The sequence below is a fragment of the Scyliorhinus torazame genome, chromosome 3, assembly GCF_047496885.1.
Source record: "Scyliorhinus torazame isolate Kashiwa2021f chromosome 3, sScyTor2.1, whole genome shotgun sequence".
Lineage (NCBI taxonomy): Eukaryota > Metazoa > Chordata > Chondrichthyes > Carcharhiniformes > Scyliorhinidae > Scyliorhinus > Scyliorhinus torazame.
Genome location: NC_092709.1, coordinates 223,564,913 through 223,582,587, shown reverse-complemented (window position 1 = coordinate 223,582,587; position 17,675 = coordinate 223,564,913). Strand labels below are relative to the sequence as shown.

Sequence of the window (17,675 nt, the reverse complement as noted above, 5' to 3'; positions counted from 1 at the left end):
GGCTCCGCGTGGGGAGTGAGACTCCACGTGAGGAGTGAGGCTTCACGTGAGGAGGCTCCACGTGAGGAGTGAGGCTCCACGTGAGGAGTGAGACTCCACGTGAGGAGGCTCCACCTGAGGAGTGGGGCTCCACGTGAGGAGTGAGACTCCATGTGAGGAGGCTCCACGTGAGGAGTGAGACTCCACGTGAGGAGTGGGACTCCACATGAGGGGTGAGACTCCACGTGAGGAGTGAGGCTCAATGTGAGGAGTCTCCACGTGAGGAATGAGACTCCACGTGAGGAGTGAGGCTCTACGTGAGGGGTGAGGCTCTACGTGAGGGGTGAGACTCCACGTGAGGAGTGACACTCCACGTGAGGAGTCAGGCTCCACGTGAGGAGTGAGACTCCACGTGAGGAGTGAGGCTCCACGTGAGGAGTGAGGCTCAATGTGAGGAGTCTCCACGTGAGGAGTGAGACTCCACGTGAGGAGTGAGACTCCACGTGAGGGGTGAGACTCCACGTGAGGAGTGAGACTCCACGTGAGGAGTCAGGCTCCACGTGAGGAGTGAGACTCCACGTGAGGAGTGAGGCTCCACGTGAGGAGTGAGGCTCAATGTGAGGAGTCTCCACGTGAGGAGTGAGACTCCACGTGAGGAGTGAGACTCCACGTGAGGAGTGAGACTCCATGTGAGGAGGCTCCACGTGAGGAGTGAGACTCCACGTGAGGAGTGGGACTCCACATGAGGGGTGAGACTCCACGTGAGGAGTGAGGCTCAATGTGAGGAGTCTCCACGTGAGGAGTGAGACTCCACGTGAGGAGTGAGGCTCTACGTGAGGGGTGAGACTCCACGTGAGGAGTGAGACTCCACGTGAGGAGTCAGGCTCCACGTGAGGAGTGAGACTCCACGTGAGGAGTGAGGCTCCACGTGAGGAGTGAGGCTCAATGTGAGGAGTCTCCACGTGAGGAGTGAGACTCCACGTGAGGAGTGAGACTCCACGTGAGGGGTGAGACTCCACGTGAGGAGTGAGACTCCACGTGAGGAGTGAGGCTCCACGTGAGGAGTGAGACTCCACGTGAGGGGTGAGACTCCACGTGAGGAGTGAGTCTTCACGTGAGGAGGCTCCACGTGAGGAGTGAGGCTCCACGTGAGGAGTGAGACTCCACGTGAGGAGGCTCCACCTGAGGAGTGGGGCTCCACGTGAGGAGTGAGACTCCATGTGAGTGAGACTCCACGTGAGGGGTGAGGCTCCACGTGAGGGGTGAGGCTCCACGTGAGGAGTGAGGCTCCACGTGAGGGGTGAGGCTCCACGTGAGGAGTGAGGCTCCACATGAGGAGTGAGGCTCCACGTGAGGAGTGAGGCTCCACGTGAGGAGAGAGGCTCTATGAGGAGTGAAACTCCATGTGAGGAGTGAGGCTCCATGTGAGGAGTGAGGCTCCACGTGAGGAGTGAGGCTCCATGTGAGGAAAGAGGCTCTATGAGGAGTGAGGCTCCACGTGAGGAGTGAGGCTCTACGTAAGGAGTGAGGCTCCACGTGAGGAGTGAGACTCCACGTGAGGAGTGAGACTCCACGCGACGAGTGAGACTCCACGTGAGGAGTGAGACTCCACGTGAGGAGTGAGACTCTAGATGAGTTAGTCTCCACATCAGATGTGAGTCTCCATGAGTGAGGAGTCACCATGTGAGGAGTGAGGCTCCACGTGAGGAGTGAGTCTCCATGAGGAGTGAGACTCTACGTGAGGAATCGCCATGTGAGGAGTGAGACTCCACGTGAGGAGTGAGACTCCACATGAGGGGTGAGACTCCACGTGAGGAGTGAGGCTCAATGTGAGGAGTCTCCACGTGAGGAGTGAGACTCCACGTGAGGAGTGAGGCTCTACGTGAGGGGTGAGGCTCCACGTGAGGGGTGAGACTCCACGTGAGGGGTGAGACTCGACGTGAGGGGTGAGACTCCACGTGAGGAGTGAGACTCCACGTGAGGAGTGAGGCTCCGCGTGGGGAGTGAGGCTCCGCGTGGGGAGTGACGCTCCGCGTGGGGAGTGAGACTCCACGTGAGGAGTGAGTCTTCACGTGAGGAGGCTCCACGTGAGGAGTGAGGCTCCACGTGAGGAGTGAGACTCCACGTGAGGAGGCTCCACCTGAGTAGTGGGGCTCCACGTGAGGAGTGAGACTCCATGTTAGTGAGACTCCACGTGAGGGGTGAGGCTCCACGTGAGGGGTGAGGCTCCACGTGAGGAGTGAGACTCCACGTGAGGGGTGAGGCTCCGCGTGAGGGGTGAGACTCCACGTGAGGAGTGAGACTCCACGTGAGGAGTGAGGCTCCGCGTGAGGGGTGAGACTCCACGTGAGGGGTGAGGCTCCACGTGAGGAGTGAGACTCCACGTGAGGGGTGAGACTCCACGTGAGGAGTGAGACTCCACGTGAGGGGGAGGCTCCGCGTGAGGGGTGAGACTCCACGTGAGGAGTGAGGCTCAATGTGAGGAGTCTCCACGTGAGGAGTGAGACTCCACGTGAGGAGTGAGACTCCACGTGAGTAGTGAGGCTCAATGTGAGGAGTCTCCACGTGAGGAGTGAGGCTCCACGTGAGGAGTGAGACTCCACGTGAGGAGGCTCCACCTGAGGAGTGGGGCTCCACGTGAGGAGTGAGACTCCATGTGAGGAGGCTCCACGTGAGGAGTGAGACTCCACGTGAGGAGTGGGACTCCACATGAGGGGTGAGACTCCACGTGAGGAGTGAGGCTCAATGTGAGGAGTCTCCACGTGAGGAGTGAGACTCCACGTGAGGAGTGAGGCTCTACGTGAGGGGTGAGGCTCTACGTGAGGGGTGAGACTCCACGTGAGGAGTGACACTCCACGTGAGGAGTGAGGCTCCACGTGAGGAGTGAGACTCCACGTGAGGAGTGAGGCTCCACGTGAGGAGTGAGGCTCAATGTGAGGAGTCTCCACGTGAGGAGTGAGACTCCACGTGAGGAGTGAGACTCCACGTGAGGGGTGAGACTCCACATGAGGAGTGAGACTCCACGTGAGGAGTCAGGCTCCACGTGAGGAGTGAGACTCCACGTGAGGAGTGAGGCTCCACGTGAGGAGTGCGACTCCACGTGAGGGGTGAGACTCCACGTGAGGGGTGAGGCTCTACGTGAGGGGTGAGACTCCACGTGAGGAGTCAGGCTCCACGTGAGGAGTGAGACTCCACGTGAGGAGTGAGGCTCCACGTGAGGAGTGAGGCTCAATGTGAGGAGTCTCCACGTGAGGAGTGAGACTCCACGTGAGGAGTGAGACTCCACGTGAGGGGTGAGACTCCACGTGAGGAGTGAGACTCCACGTGAGGAGTCAGGCTCCACGTGAGGAGTGAGACTCCACGTGAGGAGTGAGGCTCCACGTGAGGAGTGCGACTCCACGTAAGGGGTGAGACTCCACGTGAGGAGTGAGTCTTCACGTGAGGAGGCTCCACGTGAGGAGTGAGGCTCCACGTGAGGAGTGAGACTCCACGTGAGGAGGCTCCACCTGAGGAGTGGGGCTCCACGTGAGGAGTGAGACTCCATGTGAGTGAGACTCCACGTGAGGGGTGAGGCTCCACGTGAGGGGTGAGGCTCCACGTGAGGAGTGAGATTCCACGTGAGGGGTGAGGCTCCGCGTGAGGGGTGAGACTCCACGTGAGGGGTGAGGCTCCACATGAGGGGTGAGGCTCCACGTGAGGAGTGAGACTCCACGTGAGGGGTGAGGCTCCGCGTGAGGGGTGAGACTCCACGTGAGGGGTGAGACTCCACGTGAGGAATGAGGCTCAATGTGAGGAGTCTCCACGTGAGGAGTGAGACTCCACGTGAGGAGTGAGACTCCACGTGAGGAGTGAGACTCCACGTGAGGGGTGAGACTCCACGTGAGTAGTGAAGCTCAATGTGAGGAGTCTCCACGTGAGGAGTGAGACTCCACCTGAGGAGTGAGGCTCTACGTGAGGGGTGAGGCTCCACGTGAGGGGTGAGGCTCCACGTGAGGTGTGAGACTCCACGTGAGGAGTGAGACTCCACGTGAGGGGTGAGACTCCACGTGAGGGGTGAGACGCCACGTGAGGAGTGAGACTCCACGTGAGGGATTGACTCCACGTGAGGAGTGAGGCTCCGCGTGGGGAGTGAGGCTCCGCGTGGGGAGTGAGACTCCACGTGAGGAGTGAGGCTTCACGTGAGGAGGCTCCACGTGAGGAGTGAGGCTCCACGTGAGGAGTGAGACTCCACGTGAGGAGGCTCCACCTGAGGAGTGGGGCTCCACGTGAGGAGTGAGACTCCATGTGAGTGAGACTCCACGTGAGGGGTGAGGCTCCACGTGAGGGGTGAGGCTCCACGTGAGGAGTGAGACTCCACATGAGGGGTGAGACTCCACGTGAGTAGTGAGGCTCAATGTGAGGAGTCTCCACGTGAGGAGTGAGACTCCACCTGAGGAGTGAGGCTCTACGTGAGGGGTGAGGCTCCACGTGAGGAGTCAGGCGCCACGTGAGGTGTGAGACTCCACGTGAGGAGTCAGGCGCCACGTGAGGAGTGAGACTCCACGTGAGGAGTGAGGCTCCACGTGAGGAGTGAGACTCCACGTGAGGGGTGAGTCTCCACGTGAGGAGTGAGACTCCACGTGAGGAGTCAGGCGCCACGTGAGGTGTGAGACTCCACGTGAGGAGTCAGGCGCCACGTGAGGAGTGAGACTCCACGTGAGGAGTGAGGCTCCACGTGAGGAGTGAGACTCCACGTGAGGGGTGTGTCTCCACGTGAGGAGTGAGACTCCACGTGAGGAGTCAGGCTCCACGTGAGGAGTGAGACTCCACGTGAGGAGTGAGGCTCCACGTGAGGAGTGAGACTCCACGTGAGGGGTGAGGCTCCATGTGGAGAAGCTGAGCCACCAAACCCGCTCTCACATCCTGCTGGACGGAGTCCAATCATCCAACCAATTTACTGGGAATGTGACTCCCAATCCGGAATGGCCGAGCTTTGACCTTCCCGCCGCTGATGGTGTAGCTAGAGGCAGGAGGGTGCCTAAAGGAAGGTGACTGCAGGAAAGGGGGTGGGGTTGGAGGAAAGAGTGGAGGGATGGAATGGAAGATTTGAGAACTGACGATGAAGGGTGTGGAGGATGATGAGATGAACGAAAGGGTGCATGTAGGAGGAGGTAGGGTGGAAGAAGAGGAGTTGAGGTGAGGGGAGGATAGAAGTGGAGGGATAGAGAGAGTGAAGGAAGGGTGAAGATAATGGAAGAGGATGGAAAGGTGGATTAAGGGAGAGGGGATGAAGAGGCAGGAGGGAAAAGACTGAATGGATAGGAGAGCAGGAAGGGAGAGTTAGAAAGAAGCTAAGGTAAGTAGAGTGCAAAGGAAGTGCAGCAACAAGGGAGGTGAAGACAGAAGAATGAAGTGGAAAATTGGAAAGAAGATTTGGAGGGGTAAGTGAGGGGTTGAAAGATAACAGAGATGGAAGATGGATGGGTAACTGAGAGTGGTAAGATTAGAAATGAGGAGGTATGGGGAGGTTTGGAAAGTGTAGCAGGAAAAGGATAGATGGGTGAAGGAGGAGTTGGGGAAAAGGACTGGGTGAGCTGTAAAGGGGATGAGATGGAAAGGATGAGAGGAAAGGAGAGGAAATGCGGATGAGGGAGATGAATGGAAAATGGGAATAATTGTGGAGAAATGGGAAGTGGAGGCGATGGGACATTGTCCAATGTTAAAGCTGCTCTTACATAGAACATTCCTCCCATCGAATCTGCACCAACCCACTTAAGCCCTCACTTCCACCCTATCCCGGTAACCCAATAACCCCTCCTAACCTTTTTTTGGACACTAAGGGCAATTTATCATGGCCATTCCACCTATCCTGCACATCTTTGGACTGTGGGAGGAAACCAGACCACCGGGAGGAAACCCACGCAGACACGGGGAGAACGTGCAGACTCCACACAGTGACCCAGCAGGGAATCGAACCTGGAGCTGTGAAGCCACAGTGCTAACCACTATGCTACCGTGCTGCTCTTAACATACAAGTTGTTAAAAGGCAGAGCAATTGAAGATGGGGGCGGGAATGGGAAGAGAGGAGCAAGAACAAGGAAGAGAGGAGCAAAGCACAGAGAAACAAAAGGCAGAAGAGCATAGGGAATTGAAGAAAGAACATGGGGAAATTGCAAAACCAAAAACAGGAAGAGATAAATAACAACAAAGAATTGGGGAAGCAGCAGGGAACAGGTGATTGGTAGTCAGGGTGTGAACAATAGCGAGGCCAATAAGAGGGCAGCAGCGTTCCCAAGTTACTAGACTTCAAAAGGATACCGCTGGTCGTAAAACGAGAGACCTCCGGGGATGGGAAAGGCGCTATATAAATGCAAGATGTTCTAAGGCAAAACAAAGGAAATGTGGAAAGTATTTTTTTAAAGCAGGGAGGGGGAGGGAACCACAAGAAGACAAGGCGGTGGTTGGGGGGGGGGGGGGTAGTCCAAGGAGGGTGGAGCAAGAGCCTGAGCACGGACAACACAGCTAGAGGGCCATGAGTAGCTTCACTGGAGGCAGCATGAGGCGGCCTCCCCGCGGTACAAAGCCGACTGAACTCTGCTGTAACAAAGGGAGAGGAGGAACACCGGCAAAGTCCCGAGAGAGATCTCCAGTCACACACCCCTGGGGAGCGGCACCCGGGTAAGGATAGACTCGGAGTCGCCAGTCAGCATCACTTCACACTGGAGGCGGGGGCCCTCGTCCTCCCCAAACCAAAGCCAGGTCTAACGCTAAAGCCAGCCGAGATCCTGCACAATCTTTATTTAAAATCAAAGACTTTGAAAAAAGGGGAGCAGGCGAGAGAGGTGGGAAGGGCGGACTGGGGCGTGTGTCCAGGTTACACTTACTTGCGTGTGCCCAGGTTACACTTGGTGCAACAGAACAGCTGGCTAAGCTTTCGACTGCAAATGAAGTAGAGTGGCGACTCCGAATGACATTGCTTTCATCTCAGACAATGCAAAAACAAATGGTGAGTTTGCGAAAGATGAAATGGGAGCCTGAATTCACATTTTGAGTAATTGATTTTGAAGCAGCCTAGGCTTTCCTACTTTAGCCAAACGCTCCTCACAACCCAGTCAGTCTAAATCTGCAACACGGTAGTAAGTAAATTGTAACGACTAAGTGGGAACAAAAGGATCTCCGGCACACAGAAGTCATATTATATTCAAATGCATGCAAAGGCTCCTGTCCCCCTGGAACATAAAAGGGTGTCACGGTTTGAGGTTTAAGATAAGCGCGCACCATAAACATCTAACCCGATAGGACTAGCCTGGTACAAGTGGTATGTGTATGTTGCTAGGGAAGTGAAGGGGGAGGGGCAGTAGCTCAATCGAAAGATATAAAAGTCTGCGGCTCCCCGCTGAATAGAAGTTGCAGAGCTGCTCCTTGTGTTGAATGGTTACCATTTCAGTGGAGAAAGAAATGATACGGGCTCCAGCTACCGTCGCAATTCTGCAACGAAAAACATTTATATATATGTATATAGAGAAATGATGCAATGCAGAACACGAATCTTTTTTTTTACAAAATAATCAGATTCGGGGTAGAAATCGCAGCATGAGGGCAGATTCTGAATAGAAAACCAAACTTTGCAAACGTCACCAGTCAGGTTTGGCTTTCTAACCTGTGCTGAATTTTCCTGCGCCGTAACCCAGTAAAGTTTCCAGGAGCTGTCAGATTTCTGCTGAACAATCCCAAATGTTTCAGTGAAGGAGCTCCGAAAAGGCTAGACACTACAAAAACACAGCACGCAGCTGATTGCTCAACATTTCAATGTCAAAAATCAGGGGAAATTAAAACTTCCTATATGGGGAGGAAATCGAATAGGCTCTGTACAGTCAATATAAAGTAACATTCGGCAGCCCATTCCCAGACAGCAGCACTAAATCTATTTGGATAAAACGCGTGTGACCCAGACAGTTGGCATTTGGCCCAAATACATTACACCGGCAGCTGAAATAAAAACAAGCGTCTCTACAACAATGAAAGAATTGGAAGGTTTGTGCCTTCTCGCGTTCATGCCTTGCTTCGATTTTTAAATACATATATATATATATACTTTGCTTCCTTTACAATCACACTCGCAACATTCGATTAATTGGATCAATGCATCCTTAAAAAAACCCTCACAAATCACACGAGGTCCAGATTAAATCAAAGAACACTATTCTGCACAGCGTGTTACTATCTTGAAACAAATGGGACTATCTTACTTTTAGAATGCACGAGGGGAGGACCTGCTGAATTAGGGTTTCAAACATCTAATCTCAAAAAAATGACCAATTCTTTTAGTGCAATCCATTCTCAGCAATAAAACAGAATTAACTCACTGAAACTGGTTGTGTCCAATCCCACTCATTTACAATACAACTTGCAGTGAGCTTGAGCAGTAAACCGACACTCTAAAATAAACAAAAGGGTCGGGAAAATGTTACTAGTAGCGTTTACCGTTTTCATCTTCATTCTGGGACGGGTTTAAGTGCAGCTTTCAAACAATAGACCGTGCACCCTGGCGATCCGTACCAATCAATTCTACTCTCTCGAAACCACAAGAGTTATTTTCATCCAGAACAGAATCCTGTAGTTTGGAGGGGGGGGGGGGGGCGTTGGGGGGGGGGGAAGTGGGAGGGGAGGGGGGAGCTTACTGAAGTTACTGACTTGGCAGAAACAGGGATGCCATCAGCCACCACCAAGCAACATAGATTTCTTTACCCCCCCCCCCCCCCCCACTGACTCCTCTCTCCAGGGCAGCTGAGCTTGTACAAAGCTCTATAGGACAGTTGGAAAAGTAAGGCAGGCAATACAAAAAGAAAGTATATGAAACAGCCCCGATCTGACTACCGGCCTTCAGCCAAGTTTAGACTTGCAATCTGGCGATGTGAGCTGCAGAGCGTACTTACGTCAGTGAAAAATGCAGATGTGCTCCCCCCCCCCCCCAAGGCCGGGTTGTGCGCATGTCTCCTGGATCACGTGAAGGGGAGGGGGCAGTGGAGGGGTCCAGTCAGGGTGAAACTGGCGAAGGAGAGTCCAGCAGAGAGTAAACTTCATCAAAAGTATTCCCCACTCACTTCAAAGTGAGAGGGGAGCAGCTGCCCAGCTTGCACGGGGCTTCTGTTTGGTCGCAACTAACTGTGTCCTTTAGAACACTGCACAACTGGGACACGCACAACCATTTTACTTTAATGTGATCACAGGGCCATTTACTTTTAGATTGTTACTCGGCTTCATGGGATTACAGGTGGGATCATTTCCGTCTTGCCAAACTTCTCCTTTAAGTTTGTGTTACCTTCAATATTAAGTCCACAGTGATGTATCGCTGTTTGAAACCTTTGGAGAAAGCTCAACGCAGTCACAACAGCCGAGGCAGCATTGCTATTAGCTCCAAAGATCTTCCTAAATCTGATGGAAATTAGAATGGATTGAAAGTCGGTTTAACTGTTTGCATCCCAGCTCCAGCATAAACTTTCAAATAACCTCCAGCATTTCTGGGGTAAACTCATTCCTGTACCGGTGTGAATCGTGTAGTAGATTGTCAGCTGTACTGTAAAAGTGAACCTCTACATTTTGTAATGGTTAAGGGGGTGCATTATTTAACCATTTAAACCCAGTCTAGAAAAAAAACAACCAAAAACTTAAAAGGAAGTTAGGGTACTTAGACACTCGATGTTTTACAATTAAAACTCAGCATGAAGAGCTCTGCAGATTTCTTTCCCCAGCGCGCCCATCACATGGTCGCTCGGAATAGGTTAACGGGCAAACAGCATTACCACTATTTTTGAGTTCCAAGGCCTTGTGTGTGGTACCAACAAAAAAACCAGGCTAGATAACAAATGCGTAACGTGGTGCGTGTGAGATGGGTCTGCACTACCCGTGCCAACCGACTGTGAAATCAAAGAACTGAGTAAATGAAACATCTCACAGGACTTGGCAGAAAGTTCAATCGAACTGTGAGGCACTTTGGTTTACAATTGAAGGTTAAAATGACATTAGGCAATTGCAGCCTGTAGGTCCCATAAGGTAGTCATATTGGAGATAAAATTGCAAAATTAAAATGACTTGTAAACTATTAAAAAGACAGTTCTTTTCGGCATCGCCCTAAGTGCAGATTTAAATCGGAGAACGCAAGGTAGAAGAGCGAAGCTACTGGTTTGGACTTTCTAAACGTTCGTCAGAAATGCTGGGCATTTGTTGTTAATTGGATTGGTTCCAGTTAATAGACAGGATGCTACACCTCTAGATAGACAGAGTGGGAGGGTGAGCATAATGAGAGCTGCGGCATCCACAGCTCTGTCGGCGAAGGCACAGCGGTGTTGGCGTGAGATGTGCGGAGCTGCTGGCAAACCAGTGAATGTTGGGGTCATTTTGCACTTTCAGTTTCTTTGAAATCAACAAAGAGCAGAACTATTCATAAAGCTGAACGTGTTCTAAACAATGCAGCTTAGACCTTGCTCTCGTCCGTTTGATGTGGTTGGCAAAACAATTGTGAGCCGCAACCTAATCGTATCGACACCCCCAAGCATCGACACAGCACACACATCTGGTTTGCCTTTCAGTTATTTTGCAAGCTATTCCGGTGTCTGTGTTGGGAAAGAATCTTTTAAAAAACGGAGATTGGCCACGCACTGTCTGAGAACTGACAAGATACAAAGTTTCCAGTCTTATTATGTCTCGATTACTTTGCAATGGTGAATCAGGCTTTATTTCAATTAGGCTGTTGCAGCCCACGCCGGAGGTAGTAGGTGGAAGCCGTTTGGAGCCTCCAGCTGGAGCTCTCAGTGTTTGAAGGTGGCCAGAGGGGCCGGGCAGGCGGGCGGTCCTTGCGGTGACAGGGAAATGCATCTGTCTGCACCGCCGCTAGTCCTCGGCGTGACCCACTTGGCGCCGCGCCAAACAGGTCGAGGAGGTGTAAAATACATCCTGTGGCGGGTACTGACAATTTCAAATAAACACGCTCCATATGTTATGCCGAATTAGTGAAGCGATTGTTTGGAATAAAATATTCGTGCTGAACTATGATTCCGGAACTGATTCTTTCATGTCATGAAAAGCAATTATCGAGAAGAACCCTTTCAACAATGTCCAACAGACACCGTGGTCAATGTGTGTAAAAACTGTTCGGCCCAGTGAATAAAAATACTCATGTTTCCTTTATTCGCATATTAATTTTTAATGCAAGTTATTGGTGTCTTGACGGAAACGGCAACACTCGCTAAATGCACTCACCAAAAGGCGCTTTAACTAAGTTAATCATTGACTTATTTCAGGGTCAATGATTGTCTTTTAAAGTTTATTTTGAAAGCTTGTTTTAAAATATGTCGAGCCGCTACTGTGCCACTCATACTTAGTAACGATTTGCTGTGAGGAGCGTACTTGGGTCGAATAAACAGTTTGCCACTTTATACTTGCTCGATTTATTCAGACTACGCCACCGTGTGGCTTCCGGGAATGAAGACAAAGGCGATGGGAGTGAGGAACGATCACTGGGGGCAGGCAAACATTGTCCTGGATTTTTAAATGCTCAGAGCGCCAGAAATAAGTCATGGCTGAACGGTTTGCAGCAGTCACGGCATTGTAATAAAAGCAAAATACTGCTGGAAATAATAACACAACATGCTGGATAAACTCAGCAGGACTGGCAACATCTGTGGAGAAAAACATCTGCTTGGGTTTTCTCCGGGTGCTCCAGTTTCCTCCCACAAGTCCCGACCTGTTAGGTAATTCCCTCAGTGTCTCCAAACAGGTGCCGGAATGTGGCGACTAGGGCATTTTCACAGTAACTTTATTGCAGTGTTAATGTAAGCCTACTTGTGACAATAATAAAGATTATTATTATTAAAAGGCTTTACCTCACGTGGTATAGTGAAAAGTGCCTGTTTGCATAATCTCACAAATTTGTTCGAGCACTGATGTGTTTTACAGAATGACTACTGTCCAACCTGGCTGGGGGTATGAAGTCTGGTCCATATTCAAGAACTCAGTGACTAGCCTAAATGAGTATGCGACCACCTGCTCCAATACACCCCTCCCTGATGAGCTCAATGCATTCTATGCCTGCTTTGAGCAAGAGGTCAGCCAGAGCACACCCTCCACCCTGGAAGCCTCAGATTAACTTGTATCCAAGGTCACCATTGCAGATGTCAGAGCAGCCTTCTCAAAGGCCAAGCCACTGGCCGGATGGAGTACCCGGACGAGCAGTCAGGTCTTGCGCGGATCAGCTGGTGGGAGTATTCGCAGACATCTTCAACCTCTCTTTACAACAATCTGAGGTTTGTATCTGCTTCAAGAAGATGACCATCATCCCTGTACCAAAGACAAGCCAAGCAGCGTGCCTTAATGACTATTGACCAGTGGCTCTGACATCCATCATTATGAAGTGCTTCGAAAGGTTAGTCATGGCATGAATCAACTCCAGCCTCCCGGATTGCCTACCACTACAACAGGTCCACAGCAGACGCCATCTCCCTGGCCCTGCACTCAACCCTGGAACACCTAGATAACAAAGACACCTATGTCAGACTCCTATTTATTGACTACAGCTCAGCCTTTAACATTATTATTCCAACAAAACTCATCTCCAAACTCCATGGCCTGGGCCTCGGCTCCTCCCTCTGTGACTGGATCCTGAACTTTCTAACCCACAGACCACAATCAGTAAAGATAGGCAACAACACTTCCTCCACGATCATCCTCAACACCGGTGCCCCACAAGGCTGCGTCCTCAGCCCCCTACTATACTCCTTATACACCTATGACTGTGTGGCCAAATTCCCCTCCAACTCGATTTTCAAATTTGCTGATGACACAAAGTGGGTCGGATTTCAAACAATGACGAGACAGAGTACAGGAATGTGATAGAGAATCTGGTGAACTGGTGCGACAACAATAATCTCTCCCTCAAAGTCAACAAAATGAAGGAGATTATCATTGACTTCAGGAAGCATAGTGGAGAACATGCCCCTGTCTACATCAGTGGGAACGAAGTAAAAGTTGGAGAGCTTCAAGTTTTTAGGTGTCCAGATTACCAACAATCTGTCCTGGTCTCCCCATGCCGACACTATAGTTAAGAAAGCCCACCATCTACTTTCTCAGAAGACTAAGGAAATTTGGCATGTCAGCTACGACTCTCACCAACCATTGAAAACATTCTCTCTGGTTGTATCACAGCATGACATTGTTCCTGCTCTGCCCAAGATCACAGGAAACTACAAAAGGTCATGAATGTAGCCCAGTCCATCACGCAATCCAGCCTCCCATCCATTGATTCTATCTATAATTCCCTCTGCCTTGGAAGGCAACCAGCATAATTAAGGACCCCACACACCCCGGACATACTCTCTTCCACCTTCTTCCGTCAGGAAAAAGATACAAAAGTTTGAGGTCACCTATCAACCGACTTAGGAAGAGCTTCTTCCCTGCTACCATCAGACTTTTGAATGGACCTACCTCGTATTAACTTGATCTTTTCTCTCCATCCAGTTATGACTGTAACATTACATTCTGTAGTCTCTCCTTCCTTCCCTATGTACGGTATGTGCTGTCTGTATAGCATGCAAGAAACAACACTTCCCACTGTATACTATTACATGTGACAATAATAAATCAAATCAAATCAAAACCGTCACAGACTTCATCAGTAAGTGAGTAGAAGATTATGTGCCAAAGAAGATAGTACGTGCGTTCCCCAACCGGAAACCATGATTTAACTGGTAGATTTGCTACTGAAGTGCAGGTCTGAGGCATTCAGGATTGGCAAGCTGACCTGCACAAGAAATCTAGCTACGACCTCCACAAAGCCATCAGGGATGCCAAGAAGCAATACCAGACTAAGCTAAAGTTACAGATTGACGATACGGACTCTCGTCGGTTGTGGCAAGGCTTAAACAATGTAACAGGCTATAAAGCAAAACCAAGTAGAATCTCAGGCACCAACGTACCCCTCCTCAATGAAATCAATGCATTCTATGCTCGTTTCGAGATGGAATCCAACAAACCCTTGTCAACTGCCCCAACAGCCTAGGACACACTCATACTTACCGTCACAGTCTCAGGAGTCAGATCGGCCTTCTTGAAAGTGAACCCTTGGAAAGCAACAGGTCCTGACGGGGTCCCTGGCCGCGCACACAGATCCTGCGTGGATCAACTGGCGGGTGTGTTCGCAGACATCTTCAACCTCTCCCTACTCCATTCCAAGGTTCCCATCTGCTTCAAGAAGACCATTATCATACTGATGCCAAAGAACATGCCTCAACGACCACCGACCGGTGGCCCTGACGTCAATCATTGTGAAGTGCTTTGAGAGGTTGGTCATGAGACACATTAACTCCATACTCCCAGAATGCCTTGATCCACCGCAATTCACAAACCACTGTAATCAGTCCATAGCAGACGCTATCTCCCTGGCCCTACACTCATCCCTGGATCATCTAGACAACTAGGACTCCTACATCAGACTCCTATTCATTGACTACAGTTCTGCCTTCAACACCATAATCCCAGTCATGCTCATATCAAAACTTCAAAACCAAGGACTTGACTCCTCCCGCTGCAACTGGATCCCAGACTTCCTGACCCATTGACCACAATCAGTAAGGATAAACAACAACACCTCCTCCAAGATAGTGCTCAACACTGGGGCCCCGCAAGGCTGCGCATCTTGCTCCCCATCATACTCCCTATACACGCACGACTGTGTGGCAAAATTCAGCTCCAACTCCATCTACAAATTTGCTGATGACACGACCGTAGTGGGTCGGGCCTTGAACAACGATGAGTCAGAGTACAGGAGGGAGATAGAGAACCTAGTGGCATGGTGTAACAACAATAATTGCTCCCTCAATGTCAGCAAAACTAAGGACCTGGTGATTGACTTCAGGAAGCGAAAGTGTCGTACAGACCCTGTCTGCATCAATGGTGCAAAGGCTGAGATGGTTAACAGCTTCAAATTCCTAGGTGTACACATCACCAGCAATATGTCCTGATCCACCACGTCGACGCTGCGACCAAGAAAGCACAACAATGCCTATGCTTCCTCAGGAAACTAAGGAAATTCAGCATGTATAGGGTGTAGGTGAGGCCGCATCTGGAGTATTGTGTTCAGTTTTGGTCTCCTTACCTGAGAAAGGACATATTGGCACTGGAGGGAGTGCAGAGGAGATTCACTAGGTCGCTCCCAGAGTTGAGGGGATTAGATTATGATGAGAGGTTGAGTAGACTGGGACTGTACTCATTGGAGTTTAGAAGGATGCGGAGGGATCTTATTGAAACATATAAAATTATGAAGGGAATAGATAGGATAGATGCGGGCAGGTTGTTTCCACTGGTCGGGGAAAGCAGAATTAGGGGGCATAGCCTCAAAATAAGGGGAAGTAGATTTAGGATGGAGTGTAGGAGGAACTTCTTCACCCAAAGGGTTGTGAATCTCTGGAATTCCTTGCCCAGTGAAGCAGTTGAGGCTCCTTCTTTAAACGTTTTTAATAAAAAGATAGATACCTATCTAAAGAATAAAGGGATTCGGGGATATGGTGTTTGGGCCGGAGAGTGGAGTTGAGTCCACAAAGATCAGCCATGATCTCATTAAATGGTGGAGCAGGCTCGAGGGGCCAGATGGCCTACTCCTGCTTCTAGTTCTTATGTTCTTATGTCCAAATTGACTCTTACCAATATTTACAGATGCACCATAGAAAGCATCCTATCTAGCTGCAACACAGGAATATTATATAGCAAAATATGACACTAAGCCACATAAGGAGATATAAGGTTTGATAACCAAAGACTTTGGTAAAGAGATAGTGAATTGGTTTTAATAGGGAGGAAAGCGAGGTGGAGAGATGTAGGGATGGAAGTGAGGTAGATCAGTAGAGAGGTGTAGAGAAGAAATTCCAGTGCTTAGAGCCTAGGCAACTCTGAAGGATTGGCCACCAATGCTGGTGCGATGAATATCAGGAATGCGCAAGAGGTCAGAATTAGATCAGCTCAGATATCTTGGAGAGGTATGGGACTGGATGAGATAGAGATAGGGAGGGGGGAGACCACAGATGTTTTGAAACAAGAATTTTAAAATCAAGGTGTTGCTTTTACCAGGAGCCAAGCACAGAGGTGATCGATGAATGGGACTTGGTGTGAGTCAGCAGAGCTTTGGGTGGCCTCAAGTTAACAGAGGGTAGAATATGGGAAACCAGTCAGCAGTGCATTGGAATAGTTACATCTAGAAAGGCACAAATAAGAGTTTCAGCAGGCATATGAGCTGAGAGAGGGACAAGATGAGCTTGGAGAGATCATGAGAGGAGATTGGAGAGAAACTGCGGAAAGATGTGGGTTCAGGATTAGGGCAGGCGGAACTTTAGAGGAAGTCTTGCCAGGTGGACTAGAGGAGAGAGGAACATGGCAGAGGCAGCTGATCACTCTCAATTTTAGTGGCAAACAAATCCAAGGTGAGGGGAGGGTGGAGAATACAGGGGAGAGGGGTTTAAGAAGATGGTTTGCAGTTGAGAAAAGAAACCAGGAACAGTCTTTGCATTCGGAATGATCCTGGACTAGTGTGTCATTTTAGCAGATGAAAACAGGACCTGATAGTGCTTCATGTGATCCAGCCAGATCTGGAGGTGGATGGCTAAATCTTTGCATATCCTCGCTCAGATGATGAAGACTGTACCAGGGAATGGCCAGTGTGACAAGGCAATGCTTTTATTGGGGATAAGCACGTCAAATGTGGAGGTGAGGGTGTGGTTGAGCAAACCAGGAGCTAAAGGAATCTTGTGGTGCATAGAGGGCTAATGGACAGATAATTGGGATTTACAAAATCCAGTTGTGAATTGGGAGATTTTTTTTTCTGGGGAAAATACAGAAGGGAATAAACTTGGGGTGTGGAAGAGCATGCAGGTGCTGAGTGATAAATGGAAATGATCAGAGAAGCGTTTATCTGTTATTGATTCAGTGAGACTAGCAATTTCCACATGCAATGGCATGGTCAAAGGGGTGGCTGGGAATATAGGTTGGGGAGTTTACATGGAGTGAGAGATTTAGGAAGGACAAGAAAACAGTGAACTCAGAAGAGAAAGCACAGTGAGTTGAGGCAGAGGCTGAGGACACCAAGGATGAGAGGTCATTCAGTACAGTGGCGGAGGGAGGAAAGCAGTGAATATATCTCGGTCAGAACATTTTAATCATGTTTTGGAAGGTGGTAAAGAATGATAATTTTGAATGAGAGGTAGGAGGGCTGGATCAGGTTAGAAGCTCAAAAGCGTCAGACGAATAAGGGGTCAGGTGAAAGCATGATCTGGTAATACGTTTTTTTAGAATTCGTTGATGCAATGTGGGCGACAGTGGCTGGGCCACCATTTGTTGTCTATCCCTAATTTCCCTTGAATTGAGTGGCTTGCTTGATCACTTCAGAGTGCATTGAAGAGTCAACCTGTAGCCATGTTAAATGGCTGCATTCCGATTAATCTGGCCAAAACCCAGTTTAAAATGGCTAACCCGAAAGACTGCTGGGAAAAGCAGCCAAGAAGACACAAGCAGGCAGCTGCAGACAGGTTTGCATATTCAGTCTGGGAACGTAGCCCAGATCGATACTCAGGGCTATCAACAGCCCATCAACCCAGGTATCCGCAGTTGCATTCAGGACTGTTTACACCTAATCTACTCAGACATCCACAGTTAAATCGGCTATCCCCGGGAACAAT

At 50.0% G+C, this 17,675-nt stretch overlaps 1 protein-coding gene across 2 annotated transcripts in view; it reads right to left on the bottom strand.

Annotated features, from left to right (window-relative positions):
• adamts6 (ADAM metallopeptidase with thrombospondin type 1 motif, 6) overlaps positions 1–8,571 on the bottom strand; it is a 480,737-nt gene extending 472,166 nt beyond the window's left edge. For both annotated transcript variants that reach the window (XM_072496932.1, XM_072496933.1), the window contains exon 1: positions 8,443–8,571. The gene's annotated coding sequence lies outside the window, so the exon portion shown is untranslated. The remainder of the gene's footprint in view (positions 1–8,442) is intronic.
• Positions 8,572–17,675: the final 9,104 nt, after the last annotated feature.